Below are 25357 nucleotides of genomic sequence, written 5' to 3' on the forward strand. Positions count from 1 at the left end.
GTATGTCTGGTCGTTAAAGGGAGCTTTGGCTCAATCTTCCTTTGCGCCGCATACTGCCAGTTCGATGCACCTCTGGAACCGTACCTCCGGTACATGGATGCGGTCCTGCTGCAGGCCAGCAGAACCCCCGCAATCCTGGGCCTCGACGCGAATGCAGTGTCCCCCATGTGGCTTAGCAAACTCTCTCGTCATGCCGAGGGGCAAGCTAACTACAGACGGGGTGAGCTGCTGTCAGAGTGGATGCTGGAGGCAAGAGTCGCCGCCCTAAACCAGTCAACAGAGGTGTACACGTTCGATAATCACAGAGCTACTAGCGATATCGACGTGACAATCGTCAATGAGGCAGCATCTATGTGGGCCACATATGAGTGGAGAGTGGACGAGTGGGAATTGAGTGACCACAACATCATTACTGTTGTGGCCGAACCAACTACCGCGCGCGCAGTTGAGAGCATAGCTCCTGTGCCGTCCTGGAACTTCTCCAATGCACGTTGGCGATTGTTCAAGGAGGAAATGGTGAGTAGAGCAGCCGAACTTCCGGAAAACTTCTCAGAGTCGCCGTTGGACCAGCAAGTTTCGACCCTGCGCAGTATAGTACATAATGTATGTGATATTGCGCTGGGAAGAAAGTCAATTCGATCGCCCAACAGGAGAGCACGTTGGTGGACTGCCGACCTCTGCGCTGCAAGGCGCGAAGTCCGGAGACTTCGTCGCCTACTCCAAGATGGAAGGCGTCGTGATGACGGTGCCGCTATAGAGCGTGTAGTGGTCGAGCTGAGGCGGGCCTCAGCAAACTACAAGAAGCTCATTGGGAGGGCGAAAATGGATGACTGGAAACGCTTCGTGGGAGATCATGCCGACGACCCATGGGGGCGCGTCTACAAGATTTGCCGAGGCCGCAGAAAGTGCACGGAGATTGGGTGCCTCCGCGTGAATGGCGAGCTCATCACTGATTGGGGTGACTGTGCACGAGTGCTCCTCCGCAATTTCTTCCCAGTTGCGGAGTCCGAAGCACCGACTGCCATCGCGGAGGAAGTCCCACCGGCCCTCGAAGAATTCGAGGTTGATGCATGTGTTGCCCGGTTGAAGAGCAGGCGCTCTCCCGGCTTGGACGGCATCAATGGCACTATCTGCAAGGCAGTCTGGCGCGCCATACCCGAGCACCTAGCATCGTTGTTTTCCCGATGCATCCGATTAGGATACTTTCCCGCTGAGTGGAAGTGCCCACGAGTTGTCTCGCTGCTCAAAGGGCCAGATAAGGACAAGTGTGAGCCCTCCTCATATAGAGGAATATGCTTGCTGCCAGTCTTTGGTAAGGTGCTCGAGGCCATCATGGTGAATCGTGTGAGAGAAGTTCTTCCGGAAGGCTGCAGATGGCAGTTTGGATTTCGCCAAGGACGATGTGTGGAGGATGCTTGGAGACACGTGAAGAGCAGTGTTTGTGCCAGCCCGGCGCAATACGTGCTCGGCACATTCGTGGACTTCAAAGGAGCATTCGACAACGTCGAATGGAGTGCTGCACTCCGCCGACTAGCAGACTTGGGATGCCGGGAGATGGGCTTGTGGCAGAGCTTTTTCTCCGGCCGAAGAGCAGTGATCCGAAGCAGTTCCGGTACTGTGGAAGTACCGGTAACTAGAGGCTGCCCGCAGGGGTCAATCAGTGGCCCATTTATCTGGGACATTCTGATGGATGTACTGCTTCAGCGTCTCCAGCCGTATTGCCAGCTGAGTGCATACGCTGATGACTTGCTGCTTCTCGTCGAGGGAAATTCCCGAGCTATGCTAGAGGAAAAAGGAGCACAGCTGATGTCCATCGTAGAAGCGTGGGGAGCGGAAGTTGGCGTTGCCGTCTCGACCAGCAAGACGGTAATAATGCTGCTAAAAGGTGCCTTGAGACGTGCGCCTACGGTGAGGTTTGCTGGAGCGAACCTTCCGTATGTGCGTAGCTGTCGGTACCTTGGCATCACGGTCAGTGAAGGAATGAAATTCCTCACGCACATAGCTTCGCTTCGCCAGCGGATGACCGGAGTCGTTGGAGCATTGGCGCGTGTGCTTCGAGCCGACTGGGGCTTCAGTCCTCGAGCCAGGCGGACCATATATGACGGACTCATGGCACCTTGTGTGCTGTTTGGTGCCCCGGTATGGTATGACACCGCCGAGCAAGTAGCCGCCCGGAGACGACTAGCCTCCTGCCAGAGGCTAATCCTGCTTGGATGCCTTTCGGTATGCCGAACAGTGTCCACAGTGGCACTGCAGGTACTTGGTGGAGCTCCCCCGCTTGACTTGGCTGCTAAGTTTTTAGCGGTCAAATACAAGCTGAAGCGTGGATACCCGCTGGAGGAGAACGACTGGCTATATGACGAGGACACTACGTGTCTAAGCTGGAAGCAGAGGAAGACTCGCCTAGAAGAGTGCTTACTGCAGAGTTGGCAGAACAGATGGGATGATGACAGCGAACCAGGACGGGTGACGCATAAATTCATCCCATATGTCACTCTCGCCTATCGGGATCCAAGATTTGGATTCTCGATGAGGACGTCTTACCTGCTGACAGGTCACGGGTCGTTTAACGCATTTTTGCAAGGGAGAGCCCTCAGCGATACCACTGCTTGCGCTTGTGGAGATCCATATGAGGACTGGATGCACATATTGTGCGCTTGCCCCCTATATGCAGATTTGCGGAACCTCGATGGACTTGGAGTGCAGCGCCTTGGCGAAAACTGGACCTTCGATAGAATCCTGGAAGATCAACAGAGGACTCAACGGCTGGCAGTGTTTGCGGACGAAGTGTTCCGTAGGAGGAGGGGTGTTTAGCCCAACAACTTCGCCGTGTGGTTAGCGGGCGAGAATACTTCCACAGTCCGCTATTGCTTGTCGTAAGAGGCGACTAATATAGCCATAGGTCCCTCTAACCCTGCTTGTCGGAGCAAAAGGAGGAGGCCCACCGAGCCTCTCTTTCGGTACCACGGGTTGTGCAGCTATCCAAGACTGCACATTGAGGTAGGCCCCCTGGTGGGAGTATCGTGGTGGCTGTGGTTGGTACCCATATCGCGGGTAGAGCCTTCGTGTTCGACGTTTGAGTTACGGTGCTAGTTGCGCAAAACTCGGGTGCTGTGACCCAGAGATCAGTAGAGATTTTAGGTAGATCTCGCTCCTCAGCAAGGGGGAGTGCTTGCCCGGCAAGCAAGTACTCGAATTGCTACCGGGGTGGTCGCTATGTACATAGCTATAGCTTCTAGTCCGGGACGCTTGTCTGGCGTATCCAGACACATACACCATGTTGATACATGCACCACTTGTGGGTGTTCAGGGTGTCGTGGTTGTAATCCCTTCAGTGTGGAACACGCCACGTAAAACAAGTTCGGAGAGATCTGAAAAGTCGTCGTTGTCCCTATCTACTATCTAGCGAAACCACAGCCAAGGGAACGGGCTTGGAATAATTAGCGGGGAAAGAAGACCCTTTTGAGCTTGACTCTAATCTGGCAGTGTAAGGAGACATAAGAGGTGTAGAATAAGTGGGAGATATTAGACCTCGGTTTGGTATCGTCAATGAAATACCACTACTCTTATTGTTTCCTTACTTACTTGATTAAATGGAACGTGTATCATTTCCTAGCCATTATACGGATATATTTATTATATCTTATGGTATTGGGTTTTGATGCAAGCTTCTTGATCAAAGTATCACGAGTTTGTTATATAATCGCAAACAAATTCTTTAATAAAACGATGCATTTATGTATTTTTGATTTGAAAATTTGGTATAACTCCAATTACTCAGGTATGATCCAATTCAAGGACATTGCCAGGTAGGGAGTTTGACTGGGGCGGTACATCTCTCAAATAATAACGGAGGTGTCCCAAGGCCAGCTCAGTGCGGACAGAAACCACACATAGAGCAAAAGGGCAAATGCTGACTTGATCTCGGTGTTCAGTACACACAGGGACAGCAAAAGCTCGGCCTATCGATCCTTTTGGTTTAAAGAGTTTTTAACAAGAGGTGTCAGAAAAGTTACCATAGGGATAACTGGCTTGTGGCGGCCAAGCGTTCATAGCGACGTCGCTTTTTGATCCTTCGATGTCGGCTCTTCCTATCATTGTGAAGCAAAATTCACCAAGCGTTGGATTGTTCACCCATGCAAGGGAACGTGAGCTGGGTTTAGACCGTCGTGAGACAGGTTAGTTTTACCCTACTAATGACAAAACGTTGTTGCGACAGCATTCCTGCGTAGTACGAGAGGAACCGCAGGTACGGACCAATGGCACAATACTTGTTCGAGCGAACAGTGGTATGACGCTACGTCCGTTGGATTATGCCTGAACGCCTCTAAGGTCGTATCCGTGCTGGACTGCAATGATAAATAAGGGGCAATTTGCATTGTATGGCTTCTAAACCATTTAAAGTTTATAATTTATTTTATAAACGACAATGGATGTGATGCCAATGTAATTTGTAACATAGTAAATTAGGAGGATCTTCGATCACCTGATGCCGCGCTAGTTACATATAAAAGCATTATTTAATACAATGACAAAGCCTAGAATCAATTGTAAACGACTTTTGTAACAGGCAAGGTGTTGTAAGTGGTTGAGCAGCTGCCATACTGCGATCCACTGAAGCTTATCCTTTGCTTGATGATTCGATAAATAAATGATTTTTCCTGTAGCCAAACAAACACCTCGTCATCAATTTAGTGACGCATATGATATTGTTCCTATCATATAATTTTTGATATAAAAACTTTAAAGAATTGTATCAAGTTGCCAAATACCTCGTCATCAATTTAGTTTTTTTTTTTTTTTTTTTTTTGTGTATCTGTTTTATTTATTTAAAATCTGTCCTAATGGACAATAATTAAATTTTATGTGGGGGAACATTGACATACGGGGAGTACTTAGAATGTACTTGGGTAGGGGTTACAAATTTACATTAATGTTGCGTGAGGTCAAGCGGGTGCGTTCTCTGCAGACGTCTTGTGGATTGACTGTTGTCTAACAGATTGATGGCCAGGTGGTTGGGGTGATTCTCCAGTCTTCTGGCGTATCTCTCACTGAGTCGGTAGATCTCGTCTTCCACCCAGGGAATTCCGAGCTCCTCGTGGATGGCAGTATTCTCGTGATAGGGATGGGCGTTGGAGACTATTCTCAAGCATCGGTTCTGGAATTGCTGGATCTTTCTTCTGTTTGAAGCACTTGTGGTGCCCCACAGCTGGATTCCATAAGTCCATATTGGCTTGAGAATAGTCTTGTAGACAAGCAGCTTCGTTTTGTCCCTCAGCTTGGAACTTTTCCCAACAAGCCAGTGGAGTTGCTTAAGGCGTATGTTGGCCTGGGTACGCTTCCTATCAATGTGAGGGCCCCATGTCAGCCTTCTATCCAGTGTAAGCCCTAGGTATTTGGAGGTGCTGGTAGTGGGGATCGTGTCGCCGTCAAGAGTGACCGGAGGGCATTCTCCTCTGCGCAGGGAAAATGTTGTATGGGAGGATTTTTCGGCGTTAACCGCAATATTCCATCGTTTTAGCCATGGATTCAAAGCATCCAGTTGCCTCTGGATGATGGCTGAAGCTCCATCTGGATTAGTAGCGGTGGCGAGGAACGCGGTGTCGTCGGCATAGGTGGCTATTGTGAGGTGACGGGAGGGTATTATAGGAAGGTCTGCTGTGAAGAGGGTGTAGAGGATGGGACCAAGGACGCTGCCTTGAGGTACTCCGGCTCTTATGGGCCTTGGCGTGCTGGATGAGGATCCGCAACGCACTTGGAATTCTCTTCCTTCGGTGTAAGATTTGAGTAGAGCGTAGTGGGAACTGGGAAGGTGGGACTTGAGTTTGTGGAGGAGACCGGAATGCCACACTCTGTCAAACGCCTGCTTGACATCGAGGAAGACGGCCGAACAGTATCTTTTCTTCTCGAATGCATCGAGGATTCTTGATACGAGCCGGTGGCATTGTTCGGGTGTTCCATGAGATCGCCTGAATCCAAACTGGTGATCCGGGATCAAACCAGCCTCGTCCAGTACTGGCAACACTCTGCGCAGAAATACTCTTTCGAGTATTTTGGAGAGTATTGCCAGCAAACTAATCGGTCTATATGAGGCAAGATTGGCTTCAGGTTTTCCGGGTTTAAGGATGAGGATGACTTCTGCACGTTTCCATGATCTCGGGAAGTACCCTAGTGAGAAGCAGCTGTTGAAGATGTTAGCCAACATCTGGGAGCAAGGAGGAGGCATAATTTTGAGGGAAGTGGCGTCGATACGATCCAGTCCGGGGGATTTGCTGGCCTTTAGGGAGGCGATCTCCTGCGCAACCTCTTCAGGGGTGACGGGCTCTATCGGCAAGCTGGGTGGAGATGGACTCTCAAGGAACCTGGTGGTGGCAGCACGCTCTTCACCAGTGCATCTGTTGAATGGGGTGAATGCGTTCTGGAGGTGATCTGCGAATGCTTCTGCTCTTTCGTCATCGGAACGGCACCAAGAGCCATCCGCTTTGCGCACTGGCGACGCCTTTTTTGCAGGCCTCCTGATGTGGCGCGTGACATGCCACAGGTTGTGTTGCGGGTCACCAGGTTCCAGCTCTTCAAGGAATCGATTGAATGAGTCCTGCCGTAGTGTGCAAAGCTTGACCTTAAGCTCCTTGCTGGCTCTGTTGAGTGCCGCTTTATCCCTTGGGTTGCGCGAGGAGAACCAAGTACGTCTGAGGCGCCTCTTCTCCGCCACGAAGGCCGCAATCTCTGGAGACCAAAGGTGGAGATCTCGCTCAGGTGTTCTCGGGGTAGTTGGAGGAGGAGGGTTGGCGAACTTAGCCGCATTGTGCATTTCCTCAGTGAGTGTATTAATCGCCGCATCAATGTCTCTTGGGGAGGAAAGAGGAGGATCCAGGTCCAGGGAGGATAGCATCCAGAAGGTAAATTTGGAGGAGTCGGTATGCTTCCCGGTGAGTCTTCTGGGCAGGTCTTTTTTTAGGACTGGGATATTGAGGAGCATTCTTATTGCACTGTGGTCGGATAGCAGCTTGTTGTATGTGGTGCATGAGAGTCTGGCTTGTCCTATGCCTTTGGAGATGGCAAAATCCAAGAGGTCGGGAGACAAGGCAGGGTTAGTAGGCCAGTGGGTTGGCTCACCAGTGGAGTGGCAATTCAGTCTTCTGCTCTGCACGAACTTGTGGAGCGTTCTGCCTTTGGGGTTGATGGAGCGGGACCCCCACCAAGAGTGTTTGGCGTTAAAGTCACCGGCTGCTATGAAGCGAGGACCAAAGGACTCGAAAAGCTCTTGTAAGCGAGTCTCGGTGACTGAGTGTCTGGGGGGGAAGTAGACCGCTCCAATGGTGATGTCCCCCTGAAGGCTGGAGATTCGAGCCAGGGCACACTGGGCCCATTCCTCCTGGAACGCAGGTAGCTCCGTGTACTGGATACCACTCCTGATGAGCATGGCTGCTCCTCCGCGCGCTCTGCCAGATGGATGGTTGGCGAGTAAAACATCATAGCCGCTGATGTTGTAGTGGGATCGTGGACAAAAATGGGTTTCGGATACAAGGAGTATGTCAATCGCTTCCGTTTTTATAAGGTATTCTACCTCGGCTCTGCTCCTCTGCAGGCCGTTAGCATTCCAAATGACTATGTTCAGGCTTATTTCCATGATTTGGCATTGAGGATGGAAGCAATAAGCTGCGTCATTTGGGAGAACATTTTCTCCATCATACTTTCAACCATTCCTTGAAAACGGGCAAAGATTTGTTCCAGGTTATTGGATTGCGGAGCTTCTGGTGGGGTTTGGCGGTTTTGGTTGGGATCGGATTGCTGTGGTACATGAGTAGCCTTGAGCGCGTCTTTATGTTGGAGATGTTTGGGATCTGGATGGTGCTGGGCTTGCTGGTGGGTGTGGCCGGTCTAGGTTTAGGGGCTTGCTGTGCCTTGGCCTTCTTGTAGGCAGGGCATCCTCTGTATGAAGCGGGGTGGTCAGCTTGGCAGTGAAGGCAGCATGCCTTCTCATCCTCCTTCTTAGTGCAAGTCCTGGAGTCGTGTTGGCCACCACATTTCACGCATCGGTGCTCGAGGAAGCAGTAGCGCTGGGTATGTCCAAACCCTTGGCATCTAAAGCACTGAGGCACGTCGTTGAATTTACGGGGAGGCTCGATGGTGACGACCGACCTGCACAGTCTCCTGATTTGGTAGACCTCCTTGTTGTTACTGGCGGGTTCCATGTTGGCGAAAAATAACCCGAGTGGCTCCTTGGTTTTCCTACCAATAGGATTATGCAGGTCTCTGACCTTATGCCCTAGTCTTTCAAGTTCCTCTTGAATCTCGTCACGATCGGCGGTGTGGTGTAATCCCTTGATTACGACTCTGTATGCCCTCTCATCTTTGGGCTGGAACGTGCGATGCCTTTTGTTCTGGGAAACCAGGTGCCTACGAAGCTCGGAGTAAGACTCCTTGTCAGGCATCATTACACGCACGTTGTTGCGTTCCGATTTGTATGTGAAGTCTTTGCTGGGACCCACGAGAGTCGTAATCATCTTGATCAGAGCAGAAATGTTGGTCACGTCCGGGATGAATATCGGGGGTGGCTTGAAAGTCCTCGGGGTAGGCTTGGGTTTGTCCGGGGTTTTGTTGGCAGCGGGTACAGGTTCTTCGTCTGAGGCGGCTTGGTCGTCGTCGTCATTGTCTTCCTCATCGCTCGAGAGGATGGCAAATTGGTTGTTTGCTAACCTACGACGCGAAGCTGCGCTGGTGCTGGGCGTGACGTCAAGTTCCTCCATTTGGGGCTTGCGCGCAGGCTTGCGCTTGACCTCACCGGGCTCCGAATGCGAGGTGCTGGAGTCGCTGCTAGTGCTGGGCTCCCTTGCTCTTAGGGCCTTCTTGCAGGGCGTAGATTTGCCTGGCTTGATGACACGCGGGGGGCCTGCCAATCCATGGTGTAGGGTGATGGGTAGAAGGGGGGGGGGGGGGGAGCTGGGTACAGTTGGTCGGAGAACAAACCACTGCACGTGGCTGCTGCTGTGTTAAAGTTGCTTAACTATGCGCTTGATGTAAACAACCAGATAACACGCACGCTCGAGTGTGCGTTAGTGTTGGTGCGAGTCCGTTAGGCACGCGAGCTGAACCAATCAGAGCGCGCGGCGATATCTCGCGACGCGGTGACCGGTATGCGAATAACGGAGGTAACGAAATACGAAAAAAGCGAAACAATTTCTTGCTTGCGGTCCGCAGGCACGTCTGCACTCGTTGAGTGTTCGATCGCGACTGATCAATTTAGTGACGCATATGATATTGTCCCTATCATATAATTAATATAAAGACTTTAATGAATTGTGTCAAGTTGCCAAACACCTCGTCATCAATTTAGTGACGCATATGATATTGTCCCTATCATATAATTTTTGATATAAAGACTTTAAAGAATTCTATCAAGTTGCCAAGTACCTCGTCATCAATTTAGTGACGCATATGATATTGTCTCTATCATATAATTAATATAAAGACTTTAATGATTTGTGTCACGTTGCCAAACACCTCGTCATCAATTTAGTGACGCATATGATATTGTCCCTATCATATAATTAATATAAAGACTTTTTAAAGAATTGTATCAAGTTGCCAAACACCTCGTCATCAACTACTATATTATGGTTGCGCCGACCTCTCATATTGTATTCTCTTATGTCTTCATAGGATTTTGGCAATTATACGAGTAAATTAAATAATATACATATGAAAATGATTAATTATTATATGTATAAGGGAAAAAATGCTGAAATATTCCCATATTATCTTAGTATTATAGAGGAAAGACCGTTGCCGACCTCTGATATTGTTCAAAACTTATGTATTTATATGATTTTGGCAATTATATGAGTAAATTAAATAATATACATATAAAATGATTAAATATTATATGTATAAATGTATAAAGGAAAAAATGATGAAATATTCCCACATTATCTTAGTATTATAGAGGAAAGACCGTTGCTGACCTCTGATATTGTTCAAAACTTATGTATTTATATGATTTTGGCAATAATATGAGTAAATTAAATAATATACATATGAAAATGATTAATTATTATATGTATAAATGTATAAGGGAAAAAATGCTGAAAATATTCCCATATTATCTTAGTATTATAGAGGAAAGACCGTTGCTGACCTCTGATATTGTTCAAAACTTATGTATTTATATGATTTTGGCAATTATATGAGTAAATTAAATAATATACATATGAAAATTATTAATTATTATATGTATAGGGGAAAAAATGCTGAAATATTCCCACATTCTCTTAGTATTATAGAGAAAAGCCATTATAGTGAGAGGGTATAGTAGTGTAAACGACCGGAATTACGACAGAGGGTTCAAAAACTACTATAGGTAGGCAGTGGTTGCCGACCTCTCATATTGTTCAAAACTTATGTATTCATATGATTTTGGCAATTATATGAGTAAATTAAATAATATACATATGAAAATTATTAATTATTATATGTATAGGGGAAAAAATGCTGAAATATTCCCACATTCTCTTAGTATTATAGAGAAAAGCCATTATAGTGAGAGGGTATAGTAGTGTAAACGACCGGAATTACGACAGAGGGTTCAAAAACTACTATAGGTAGGCAGTGGTTGCCGACCTCTCATATTGTTCAAAACTTATGTATTCATATGATTTTGGCAATTATATGAGTAAATTAAATAATATACATATGAAAATTATTAATTATTATATGTATAAGGGAAAAAATGCTGAAATATCCCACATTCTCTTAGTATTATAGAGAAAAGCCATTATAGTGAGAGGGTATAGTAGTGTAAACGACCGGAATTACGACAGAGGGTTCAAAAACTACTATAGGTAGGCAGTGGTTGCCGACCTCTCATATTGTTCAAAACTTATGTATTCATATGATTTTGGCAATAATATGAGTAAATTAAATAATATACATATGAAAATGATTAATTATTATATGTATAAGGGAAAAAATGCTGAAAATATCCCACATTCTCTTAGTATTATAGAGAAAAGCCATTATAGTGAGAGGGTATAGTAGTGTAAACGACCGGAATTACGACAGAGGGTTCAAAAACTACTATAGGTAGGCAGTGGTTGCCGACCTCTCATATTGTTCAAAACTTATGTATTCATATGATTTTGGCAATAATATGAGTAAATTAAATAATATACATATGAAAATGATTAATTATTATATGTATAAGGGAAAAAATGCTGAAAATATCCCACATTCTCTTAGTATTATAGAGAAAAGCCATTATAGTGAGAGGGTATAGTAGTGTAAACGACCGGAATTACGACAGAGGGTTCAAAAACTACTATAGGTAGGCAGTGGTTGCCGACCTCTCATATTGTTCAAAACTTATGTATTCATATGATTTTGGCAATAATATGAGTAAATTAAATAATATACATATGAAAATGATTAATTATTATATGTATAAGGGAAAAAATGCTGAAAATATCCCACATTCTCTTAGTATTATAGAGAAAAGCCATTATAGTGAGAGGGTATAGTAGTGTAAACGACCGGAATTACGACAGAGGGTTCAAAAACTACTATAGGTAGGCAGTGGTTGCCGACCTCTCATATTGTTCAAAACTTATGTATTCATATGATTTTGGCAATAATATGAGTAAATTAAATAATATACATATGAAAATGATTAATTATTATATGTATAAGGGAAAAAATAATCATATTATATATGAATAATGGAAAAAAAATGAAATGTTCCTATAATCTCTTAATATATAAGAGAATAGCCCGTATGTTGGGTGGCAAACGGAATTGAAAATACCCGCTTTGAGGACAGCGGGTTCAAAAACTACTATAGGTAGGCAGTGGTTGCCGACCTCCCGCATTATTCGAAATATTTATTTCGGATTATGTTTATATTGGTTACATACAATAAAGTATATTATTATCCGTACAAATTTGTTTCTCAGTTCTATAGAACACGGGACTTGGCTCCGCGGATAATAGGAATATACGCTTTATAGATAATATCGTTGAAACAAAAGTCAAGTTTCTATTATATATAGAATAACAAATCGTTTCCATATATTATCGTTAATTTTTGGAGGCAGGCAAATATTAATTTATTACCTGCCGTATAGTTGGATTATTATATCGTTACGGTATAATACAAATATGGATTCTTATGAAAGAAATATAAAATTATATATTAAATGTGGAAATATTATCATATGCGCTTGGTTTTATGTTATATATTACCAGAGATATATATGAAAAGAGATAAATTTTAAATTTATCTTCAAAATGCAAATGATTTAACTTAATATTTATATTGGTTAAACAAAAATTGTACATGTGTGGATACAATAATTATGTATGTTGGAAATAAAATGATATTTTATAATGAAATATGTATGTATAAAAAGATAAAATTATAGAAATATATATATTACAATAATTAGATGAAATTCTTGTTATATTGGTAAAACAAGTATAAATTAAAAATGAAAATATGGATTACGAATGCTATATAAAAATGGCCGTAATCGAATGGATTTTTTTACTTATATATTTAAAATTTTACCCAAAGGCGAAATATTGAATTTTATTCAATATAATAAAAATCATGGAATTATATAAAGTGAAAAATCTATATATCTATATATCTATTATATTGCTTATTTCGATTCAAAATATATGAATGGAATATGAAGGAAAAACATTATTCTGGTTGATCCTGCCAGTAGTTATATGCTTGTCTCAAAGATTAAGCCATGCATGTCTAAGTACACACGAATTAAAAGTGAAACCGCAAAAGGCTCATTATATCAGTTATGGTTCCTTAGATCGTTAACAGTTACTTGGATAACTGTGGTAATTCTAGAGCTAATACATGCAATTAAAACATGAACCTTATGGGACATGTGCTTTTATTAGGCTAAAACCAAGCGATCGCAAGATCGTTATATTGGTTGAACTCTAGATAACATGCAGATCGTATGGTCTTGTACCGACGACAGATCTTTCAAATGTCTGCCCTATCAACTTTTGATGGTAGTATCTAGGACTACCATGGTTGCAACGGGTAACGGGGAATCAGGGTTCGATTCCGGAGAGGGAGCCTGAGAAACGGCTACCACATCTAAGGAAGGCAGCAGGCGCGTAAATTACCCACTCCCAGCTCGGGGAGGTAGTGACGAAAAATAACAATACAGGACTCATATCCGAGGCCCTGTAATTGGAATGAGTACACTTTAAATCCTTTAACAAGGACCAATTGGAGGGCAAGTCTGGTGCCAGCAGCCGCGGTAATTCCAGCTCCAATAGCGTATATTAAAGTTGTTGCGGTTAAAACGTTCGTAGTTGAACTTGTGCTTCATACGGGTAGTACAACTTACAATTGTGGTTAGTACTATACCTTTATGTATGTAAGCGTATTACCGGTGGAGTTCTTATATGTGATTAAATACTTGTATTTTTTCATATGTTCCTCCTATTTAAAAACCTGCACTAGTGCTCTTAAACGAGTGTTATTGTGGGCCGGTACTATTACTTTGAACAAATTAGAGTGCTTAAAGCAGGCTTCAAATGCCTGAATATTCTGTGCATGGGATAATGAAATAAGACCTCTGTTCTGCTTTCATTGGTTTTCAGATCAAGAGGTAATGATTAATAGAAGCAGTTTGGGGGCATTAGTATTACGACGCGAGAGGTGAAATTCTTGGACCGTCGTAAGACTAACTTAAGCGAAAGCATTTGCCAAAGATGTTTTCATTAATCAAGAACGAAAGTTAGAGGTTCGAAGGCGATCAGATACCGCCCTAGTTCTAACCATAAACGATGCCAGCTAGCAATTGGGTGTAGCTACTTTTATGGCTCTCTCAGTCGCTTCCCGGGAAACCAAAGCTTTTGGGCTCCGGGGGAAGTATGGTTGCAAAGCTGAAACTTAAAGGAATTGACGGAAGGGCACCACCAGGAGTGGAGCCTGCGGCTTAATTTGACTCAACACGGGAAAACTTACCAGGTCCGAACATAAGTGTGTAAGACAGATTGATAGCTCTTTCTCGAATCTATGGGTGGTGGTGCATGGCCGTTCTTAGTTCGTGGAGTGATTTGTCTGGTTAATTCCGATAACGAACGAGACTCAAATATATTAAATAGATATCTTCAGGATTATGGTGCTGAAGCTTATGTAGCCTTCATTCATGGTGGCAGTAAAATGTTTATTGTGTTTGAATGTGTTTATGTAAGTGGAGCCGTACCTGTTGGTTTGTCCCATTATAAGGACACTAGCTTCTTAAATGGACAAATTGCGTCTAGCAATAATGAGATTGAGCAATAACAGGTCTGTGATGCCCTTAGATGTCCTGGGCTGCACGCGCGCTACAATGAAAGTATCAACGTGTATTTCCTAGACCGAGAGGTCCGGGTAAACCGCTGAACCACTTTCATGCTTGGGATTGTGAACTGAAACTGTTCACATGAACTTGGAATTCCCAGTAAGTGTGAGTCATTAACTCGCATTGATTACGTCCCTGCCCTTTGTACACACCGCCCGTCGCTACTACCGATTGAATTATTTAGTGAGGTCTCCGGACGTGATCACTGTGACGCCTTGCGTGTTACGGTTGTTTCGCAAAAGTTGACCGAACTTGATTATTTAGAGGAAGTAAAAGTCGTAACAAGGTTTCCGTAGGTGAACCTGCGGAAGGATCATTATTGTATAATATCCTTATCGTTAATAAACATTTGTTATAATACAAATAAATACAATTTACCAAAATAAAAATATTACAAAATGATTCCACGGAATCAAAAGTTAAAGTCAAAATAAAATGAAGATGGCTTTTATTTTATATGTGGGGCTTGGCAACCTCATAAAAAGACTTTAACATTATTAATGTTGTTGTGCGTATTTGTGGCAGTACCTACTACAACAATGGCGTTTCCTATAAAAACAAATTCTCGAAAATGGAAATCGAAGAAACTGAACAAAATTTGAAAGTAGAAGTCGAATTAAAATTAAAATAATTTTGAATGTGGTATTCAAAATAAGTGTGTGTGTATATGGACCATAATATACACGCGTTGCGAATATGTATTGTTCATCTATGTTATGAGCATACGTTGGCTAATGCAACAACCTAAAATATACAATGTTTGTACCTGTCATCCATCAGGTTAATGTTTTATATAAATTTTGCAGTATGTGTCACCCAAAATAGCAAACCATAACCAGATTTTTATGATACATAATGCTTATATGAAACTAAGACATATCGCAACATTTATTTTTAGGTATAAAAATAAATTTATTGAAGGAATTGATATATGCCAGTAAAATGGTGTATTTTTAATTTCTTTCAATAAAAACAATATTGATATTATATAAAAATGAATTATAAAACTCTAAGCGGTGGATCACTCGGCTCATGGGTCGATGAAGAACGCAGCAAACTGTGCGTCATCGTGTGAACTGCAGGACACATGAACATCGACATTTTGAACGCATATCGCAGTCCATGCTGTTATGTACTTTAATTAATTTTATAGTGCTGCTTGGACTACATATGGTTGAGAGTTGTAAGACTATGCTAATTAAGTTGTTTATAAATTTTTTATAAGCATATGGTATATTATTGGATTAAATAATGATTTTATTCATAATATTAAAAAAGAAATGAAAAACATTATCTCACATTTGAATGTGAAAAACGAAGAGAAATATTTTCTTTTTCAATCAAATAATACTGAGAAATGTCTAGCATAAAAAATTGAAATATTTTTCATCTAGAATTGTCTCTTATTAATGATTCGGAAAAAGAAAAATCTTGGTTTTGTTATTATTCTTCGTTGGTTCGTTAAATGGATAAAAAATAACTTTGCTTACAAGAACTATTGGAACTATTTATAACGAATTTAATTGATTGCTTTATCATTTATATATAAAGAATTTATGGCAAAATATAGTTATATATACAACCTCAACTCATATGGGACTACCCCTGAATTTAAGCATATTAATTAGGGGAGGAAAAGAAACTAACAAGGATTTTCTTAGTAGCGGCGAGCGAAAAGAAAACAGTTCAGCACTAAGTCACTTTGTCTATATGGCAAATGTGAGATGCAGTGTATGGAGCGTCAATATTCTAGTATGAGAAATTAATGATTTAAGTCCTTCTTAAATGAGGCCATTTATCCATAGAGGGTGCCAGGCCCGTATAACGTTAATGATTACTAGATGATGTTTCCAAAGAGTCGTGTTGCTTGATAGTGCAGCACTAAGTGGGTGGTAAACTCCATCTAAAACTAAATATAACCATGAGACCGATAGTAAACAAGTACCGTGAGGGAAAGTTGAAAAGAACTCTGAATAGAGAGTTAAACAGTACGTGAAACTGCTTAGAGGTTAAGCCCGATGAACCTGAATATCCGTTATGGAAAATTCATCATTAAAATTGTAATATTTAAATAATATTATTAAGAATAATGTGCATTTTTTCCATATAAGGACATTGTAATCTATTAGCATATCCCAAATTTATCATAAAATATAACTTATAGTTTATTCCAATTAAATTGCTTGCATTTTAACACAGAATAAATGTTATTAATTTGATAAAGTGCTGATAGATTTATATTATTACAGAGCGTTAATTTTTCGGAATTATATAATGGCATAATTATCATTGATTTTTGTGTTTATTATATGCTCTTGTATGATTAACAATGCGAAAGATTCAGGATACCTTCGGGACCCGTCTTGAAACACGGACCAAGGAGTCTAACATATGTGCAAGTTATTGGGATGTAAACCTAATAGCGTAATTAACTTGACTAATAATGGGATTAGTTTTTTAGCTATTTATAGCTAATTAACACAATCCCGGGGCGTTCTATATAGTTATGTATAATGTATATTTATATTATTTATGCCTCTAACTGGAACGTACCTTGAGCATATATGCTGTGACCCGAAAGATGGTGAACTATACTTGATCAGGTTGAAGTCAGGGGAAACCCTGATGGAAGACCGAAACAGTTCTGACGTGCAAATCGATTGTCAGAATTGAGTATAGGGGCGAAAGACCAATCGAACCATCTAGTAGCTGGTTCCTTCCGAAGTTTCCCTCAGGATAGCTGGTGCATTTTAATATTATATAAAATAATCTTATCTGGTAAAGCGAATGATTAGAGGCCTTAGGGTCGAAACGATCTTAACCTATTCTCAAACTTTAAATGGGTAAGAACCTTAACTTTCTTGATATGAAGTTCAAGGTTATGATATAATGTGCCCAGTGGGCCACTTTTGGTAAGCAGAACTGGCGCTGTGGGATGAACCAAACGTAATGTTACAGTGCCCAAATTAACAACTCATGCAGATACCATGAAAGGCGTTGGTTGCTTAAAACAGCAGGACGGTGATCATGGAAGTCGAAATCCGCTAAGGAGTGTGTAACAACTCACCTGCCGAAGCAACTAGCCCTTAAAATGGATGGCGCTTAAGTTGTATACCTATACATTACCGCTAAAGTAGATGATTTATATTACTTGTGATATAAATTTTGAAACTTTAGTGAGTAGGAAGGTACAATGGTATGCGTAGAAGTGTTTGGCGTAAGCCTGCATGGAGCTGCCATTGGTACAGATCTTGGTGGTAGTAGCAAATAATCGAATGAGACCTTGGAGGACTGAAGTGGAGAAGGGTTTCGTGTGAACAGTGGTTGATCACGAGTTAGTCGGTCCTAAGTTCAAGGCGAAAGCCGAAAATTTTCAAGTAAAACAAAAATGCCTAACTATATAAACAAAGCGAATATAATACACTTGAATAATTTTGAACGAAAGGGAATACGGTTCCAATTCCGTAACCTGTTGAGTATCCGTTTGTTATTAAATATGGGCCTCGTGCTCATCCTGGCAACAGGAACGACCATAAAGAAGCCGTCGAGAGATATCGGAAGAGTTTTCTTTTCTGTTTTATAGCCGTACTACCATGGAAGTCTTTCGCAGAGAGATATGGTAGATGGGCTAGAAGAGCATGACATATACTGTTGTGTCGATATTTTCTCCTCGGACCTTGAAAATTTATGGTGGGGACACGCAAACTTCTCAACAGGCCGTACCAATATCCGCAGCTGGTCTCCAAGGTGAAGAGTCTCTAGTCGATAGAATAATGTAGGTAAGGGAAGTCGGCAAATTAGATCCGTAACTTCGGGATAAGGATTGGCTCTGAAGATTGAGATAGTCGGGCTTGATTGGGAAACAATAACATGGTTTATGTGCTCGTTCTGGGTAAATAGAGTTTCTAGCATTTATGTTAGTTACTTGTTCCCCGGATAGTTTAGTTACGTAGCCAATTGTGGAACTTTCTTGCTAAAATTTTTAAGAATACTATTTGGGTTAAACCAATTAGTTCTTATCAATTATAACGATTATCAATTAACAATCAATTCAGAACTGGCACGGACTTGGGGAATCCGACTGTCTAATTAAAACAAAGCATTGTGATGGCCCTAGCGGGTGTTGACACAATGTGATTTCTGACCAGTGCTCTGAATGTCAAAGTGAAATATGACACCTTACGTGCTTATGGTGCGCCAAAGGGCTTCGTTGACTACGTACAGAATACGTACGAGGGTGGCGGTACCAGTCTCAATGGGGACGGTTGGAGTTCAGAGGAATTCGTCCCTGCTAGAGGAGTGAAGCAGGGTGACCCTTTGTCTCCTATTCTATTTAACTTGGTAATGGACAGGTTACTTAGAAACCTACCCAGCGAAATTGGTGCCAGAGTCGGAAATGCCATTACTAACGCGGCCGCGTTTGCAGATGATTTGGTACTATTTGCTGAAACTCGAATGGGACTTCAATTATTGTTGGACAGAACGTTGGATTTTCTGTCTCTCGTCGGCCTCAAACTTAATGCCGACAAATGTTTTACCGTTGGCATTAAGGGCCAGCCGAAACAGAAGTGTACCGTGCTAGAGGCACAGAGCTTTTACGTAGGCTCAAGAGAGATTCCATCATTGAAGCGAACGGACGAGTGGAAGTACTTAGGCATCAACTTCACTGCAACTGGGAGGGTTCGATGCAATCCGGCCGAGGACATTGGTCCAAAGCTACAAAGATTGACAAAGGCCCCCCTCAAACCACAACAGAGGATGTTCGCCCTAAGGACTGTCCTTATCCCACAGCTCTATCACAAGTTAGCCCTTGGGAGTGTGGCGATAGGCGTCCTACGAAAAACTGACAAACTCATACGATACTATGTGCGAAGATGGCTAAATCTTCCGCTGGATGTGCCGATAGCATTCATTCACGCACCCCCAAAAAGTGGAGGTCTCGGAATTCCATCACTTAGATGGGTAGCTCCAATGTTAAGGCTAAGACGATTGAGTAACATTAAATGGCCTCACCTCACGCAAAACGAGGTAGCCAGCTCTTTCCTCGAAGCCGAAAAACAACGGGCCCGAGATAGATTATTTGCAGAACAAAATGAATTGTTATCGCGTCCGGCAATAGAAAAATATTGGGCGAACAAATTGTACCTCTCAGTTGATGGCAGCGGACTCCGTGAAGCGGGCCATTGGGGACCGCAACACGGGTGGGTTAATCAACCCACGCGTTTACTAACAGGAAAGGAATATATAGACGGTATTCGTCTGCGGATAAATGCCCTACCCACGAAGTCTCGTACTACAAGGGGAAGGCACGAATTGGAACGACAGTGTCGTGCAGGATGTGACGCTCCCGAAACAACAAACCATATAATGCAAAAATGTTACCGATCGCATGGGAGGCGCGTAGCTAGACACAACTGCGTAGTAAATCGAATCAAGCGGGGACTTGAGGAGAGAGGCTGCGTGGTCATTGTTGAACCAAGTCTGCAGTGCGAATCCGGCCTTAATAAACCAGACCTGGTGGCACTACGACAAAATCACATTGATGTGATCGTCATACAAATTGTGACAGACGGACACTCTATGGATGATGCGCACCAGCGCAAAATCAATAGATACGACAGACCGGACATACGAACTGAATTGCGTCGCAGATTTGAAGCCGCAGGTGACATTGAATTCCATTCTGCCACCCTGAACTGGAGGGGGATCTGGAGTGGTCAATCCGTTAAAAGATTGATAGCGAAGGGTCTCCTCAGCAAATATGATAGTCATATCATTAGCGTCCAGGTTATGAGAGGCAGTCTCGGTTGTTTTAAACAGTTCATGTACCTGAGCGGGTTTTCCCGAGATTGGACTTAGCTAAAACGTTTGGTTCAAAACATTTGCTTGCTGTCTTGGCATAACATCAATAAAGGCATAAACATCGCAAATAATGGTAATATATAAATGGCTATGAGGATGGTTTTAGTACGTAGGCGTTGCGGAACTTCGGTTCAGCAATGAATCGTGCATGCTAGGAAACTGAAGTGTTGACAGACCTAGTATCTTTCGATAGATTTCCATACCTCCGCGATCAAAAAAAAAAAAAAAAAATAGCCAAATGCCTCGTCATCTAATTTGTGACGCGCATGAATGGATTAACGAGATTCCTACTGTCCCTATCTACTTCGCCGTGTGGTTAGCGGGCGAGAATACTTCCACAGTCCGCTATTGCTTGTCGTAAGAGGCGACTAATATAGCCATAGGTCCCTCTAACCCTGCTTGTCGGAGCAAAAGGAGGAGGCCCACCGAGCCTTTCTTTCGGTACCACGGGTTGTGCAGCTATCCAAGACTGCACATTGAGGTAGGCCCCCTGGTGGGAGTATCGTGGTGGCTGTGGTTGGTACCCATATCGCGGGTAGAGCCTTCGTGTTCGACGTTTGAGTTACGGTGCTAGTTGCGCAAAACTCGGGTGCTGTGACCCAGAGATCAGTAGAGATTTTAGGTAGATCTCGCTCCTCAGCAAGGGGGAGTGCTTGCCCGGCAAGCAAGTACTCGAATTGCTACCGGGGTGGTCGCTATGTACATAGCTATAGCTTCTAGTCCGGGACGCTTGTCTGGCGTATCCAGACACATACACCATGTTGATACATGCACCACTTGTGGGTGTTCAGGGTGTCGTGGTTGTAATCCCTTCAGTGTGGAACACGCCACGTTAAACAAGTTCGGAGAGATCTGAAAAGTCGTCGTGTCCCTATCTACTATCTAGCGAAACCACAGCCAAGGGAACGGGCTTGGAATAATTAGCGGGGAAAGAAGACCCTTTTGAGCTTGACTCTAATCTGGCAGTGTAAGGAGACATAAGAGGTGTAGAATAAGTGGGAGATATTAGACCTCGGTTTGGTATCGTCAATGAAATACCACTACTCTTATTGTTTCCTTACTTACTTGATTAAATGGAACGTATATCATTTCCTAGCCATTATACGGATATATTTATTATATCTTATGGTATTGGGTTTTGATGCAAGCTTCTTGATCAAAGTATCACGAGTTTGTTATATAATCGCAAACAAATTCTTTAATAAAACGATGCATTTATGTATTTTTGATTTGAAAATTTGGTATAACTCCAATTACTCAGGTATGATCCAATTCAAGGACATTGCCAGGTAGGGAGTTTGACTGGGGCGGTAACGGAGGTGTCCCAAGGCCAGCTCAGTGCGGACAGAAACCACACATAGAGCAAAAGGGCAAATGCTGACTTGATCTCTGTGTTCAGTACACACAGGGACAGCAAAAGCTCGGCCTATCGATCCTTTTGGTTTAAAGAGTTTTTAACAAGAGGTGTCAGAAAAGTTACCATAGGGATAACTGGCTTGTGGCGGCCAAGCGTTCATAGCGACGTCGCTTTTTGATCCTTCGATGTCGGCTCTTCCTATCATTGTGAAGCAAAATTCACCAAGCGTTGGATTGTTCACCCACGCAAGGGAACGTGAGCTGGGTTTAGACCGTCGTGAGACAGGTTAGTTTTACCCTACTAATGACAAAACGTTGTTGCGACAGCATTCCTGCGTAGTACGAGAGGAACCGCAGGTACGGACCAATGGCACAATACTTATTCGAGCGAACAGTGGTATGACGCTACGTCCGTTGGATTATGCCTGAACGCCTCTAAGGTCGTATCCGTGCTGGACTGCAATGATAAATAAGGGGCAATTTGCATTGTATGGCTTCTAAACCATTTAAAGTTTATAATTTATTTTATAAACGACAATGGATGTGATGCCAATGTAATTTGTAACATAGTAAATTAGGAGGATCTTCGATCACCTGATGCCGCGCTAGTTACATATAAAAGCATTATTTAATACAATGACAAAGCCTAGAATCAATTGTAAACGATGTAAAATGTAAGTGGTTGAGCAGCTGCCATACTGCGATCCACTGAAGCTTATCCTTTGCTTGATGATTCGATAAATAAATGATTTTTCCTGTAGCCAAACAAACACCTCGTCATCAATTTAGTGACGCATATGATATTGTCCCTATCATATAATTTTTGATATAAAGACTTTAAAGAATTATATCAAGTTGCCAAATACCTCGTCATCAATTTAGTGACGCATATGATATTGTCCCTATCATATAATTTTTGATATAAAAACTTTAAAGAATTGTATCAAGTTGCCAAATACCTCGTCATCAATTTAGTGACGCATATGATATTGTCCCTATCATATAATTAATATAAAGACTTTAATGAATTGTGTCAAGTTGCCAAACACCTCGTCATCAATTTAGTGACGCATATGATATTGTCCCTATCATATAATTTTTGATATAAAGACTTTAAAGAATTATATCAAGTTGCCAAATACCTCGTCATCAATTTAGTGACGCATATGATATTGTCTCTATCATATAATTAATATAAAGACTTTAATGAATTGTGTCAAGTTGCCAAACACCTCGTCATCAATTTAGTGACGCATATGATATTGTCCCTATCATATAATTTTTGATATAAAGACTTTAAAGAATTCTATCAAGTTGCCAAATACCTCGTCATCAATTTAGTGACGCATATGATATTGTCCCTATCATATAATTAATATAAAGACTTTAATGAATTGTGTCACGTTGCCAAACACCTCGTCATCAATTTAGTGACGCATATGATATTGTCCCTATCATATAATTAATATAAAGACTTTTTAAAGAATTGTGTTAAGTTGCCAAACACCTCGTCATCAGCTACTATATTATGGTTGCGCCGACCTCTCATATTGTATTCTCTTATGTCTTCATAGGATTTTGGCAATTATACGAGTAAATTAAATAATATACATATGAAAATGATTAATTATTATATGTATAAGGGAAAAAATGCTGAAATATTCCCATATTATCTTAGTATTATAGAGGAAAGACCGTTGCCGACCTCTGATATTATTCAAAACTTATGTATTTATATGATTTGGCAATTATATGAGTAAATTAAATAATATACATATAAAATGATTAATTATTATATGTATAAATGTATAAGGGAAAAAATGCTGAAATATTCCCATATTATCTTAGTATTATAGAGGAAAGACCGTTGCTGACCTCTGATATTGTTAAAAACTTATGTATTTATATGATTTTGGCAATTATATGAGTAAATTAAATAATATACATATGAAAATGATTAATTATTATATGTATAAATGTATAAGGGAAAAAATGCTGAAATATTCCCATATTATCTTAGTATTATAGAGGAAAGACCGTTGCTGACCTCTGATATTGTTCAAAACTTATGTATTTATATGATTTTGGCAATTATATGAGTAAATTAAATAATATACATATGAAAATTATTAATTATTATATGTATAGGGGAAAAAATGCTGAAATATTCCCACATTCTCTTAGTATTATAGAGAAAAGCCATTATAGTGAGAGGGTATAGTAGTGTAAACGACCGGAATTACGACAGAAGGTTCAAAAACTACTATAGGTAGGCAGTGGTTGCCGACCTCTCATATTGTTCAAAACTTATGTATTCATATGATTTTGTCAATTATATGAGGAAATTAAATAATATACATATGAAAATTATTAATTATTATATGTATAAGGGAAAAAATGCTGAAAATATCCCACATTCTCTTAGTATTATAGAGAAAAGCCATTATAGTGACAGGGTATAGTAGTGTAAACGACCGGAATTACGACAGGGGGTTCAAAAACTACTATAGGTAGGCAGTGGTTGCCGACCTCTCATATTCATATGATTTTGGCAATTATATGAGTAAATTAAATAATATACATATGAAAATTATTAATTATTATATGTATAGGGGAAAAAATGCTGAAATATTCCCACATTCTCTTAGTATTATAGAGAAAAGCCATTATAGTGAGAGGGTATAGTAGTGTAAACGACCGGAATTACGACAGAGGGTTCAAAAACTACTATAGGTAGGCAGTGGTTGCCGACCTCTCATATTGTTCAAAACTTATGTATTCATATGATTTTGGCAATAATATGAATAAATTAAATAATATACATATGAAAATGATAATTTATTATATGTATAAGGGAAAAAATGCTGAAAATATCCCACATTCTCTTAGTATTATAGAGAAAAGCCATTATAGTGAGAGGGTATAGAAGTGTAAACGACCGGAATTACGACAGAGGGTTCAAAAACTACTATAGGTAGGCAGTGGTTGCCGACCTCTCATATTGTTCAAAACTTATGTATTCATATGATTTTGGCAATTATATGAGTAAATTAAATAATATACATATGAAAATGATTAATTATTATATGTATAAGGGAAAAAATAATCATATTATATATGAATAATGGAAAAAAAAATGAAATGTTCCTATAATCTCTTAATATATAAGAGAATAGCCCGTATGTTGGGTGGCAAACGGAATTGAAAATACCCGCTTTGAGGACAGCGGGTTCAAAAACTACTATAGGTAGGCAGTGGTTGCCGACCTCCCGCATTATTCGAAATATTTATTTCGGATTATGTTTATATTGGTTACATACAATAAAGTATATTATTATCCGTACAAATTTGTTTCTCAGTTCTATAGAACACGGGACTTGGCTCCGCGGATAATAGGAATATACGCTTTATAGATAATATCGTTGAAACAAAAGTCAAGTTTCTATTATATATAGAATAACAAATCGTTTCCATATATTATCGTTAATTTTTGGAGGCAGGCAAATATTAATTTATTACCTGCCGTATAGTTGGATTATTATATCGTTACGGTATAATACAAATATGGATTCTTATGAAAGAAATATAAAATTATATATTAAATGTGGAAATATTATCATATGCGCTTGGTTTTATGTTATATATTACCAGAGATATATATGAAAAGAGATAAATTTTAAATTTATCTTCAAAATGCAAATGATTTAACTTAATATTTATATTGGTTAAACAAAAATTGTACATGTGTGGATACAATAATT

General features: G+C 41.3%; 2 non-coding genes and 1 pseudogene across 2 annotated transcripts; all 3 read left to right on the top strand.

Annotated features, from left to right (window-relative positions):
• The first annotated feature begins 12702 nt into the window (after positions 1 to 12702).
• On the top strand, positions 12703 to 14697 carry LOC117149784. The gene has a single exon (XR_004460514.1). It is a non-coding gene; the product is annotated as a small subunit ribosomal RNA (ribosomal RNA).
• Positions 14698 to 15383: 686 nt separating this feature from the next.
• Positions 15384 to 15562, top strand: LOC117149776. Its single transcript, XR_004460509.1, has one exon. It is a non-coding gene; the product is annotated as a 5.8S ribosomal RNA (ribosomal RNA).
• Positions 15563 to 15957: 395 nt separating this feature from the next.
• Positions 15958 to 22334, top strand: LOC117149778 (annotated as a pseudogene).
• The last annotated feature ends 3023 nt before the right edge of the window (positions 22335 to 25357 follow it).

The sequence above is a fragment of the Drosophila mauritiana genome, unplaced genomic scaffold (assembly GCF_004382145.1).
Source record: "Drosophila mauritiana strain mau12 unplaced genomic scaffold, ASM438214v1 U_331, whole genome shotgun sequence".
Lineage (NCBI taxonomy): Eukaryota > Metazoa > Arthropoda > Insecta > Diptera > Drosophilidae > Drosophila > Drosophila mauritiana.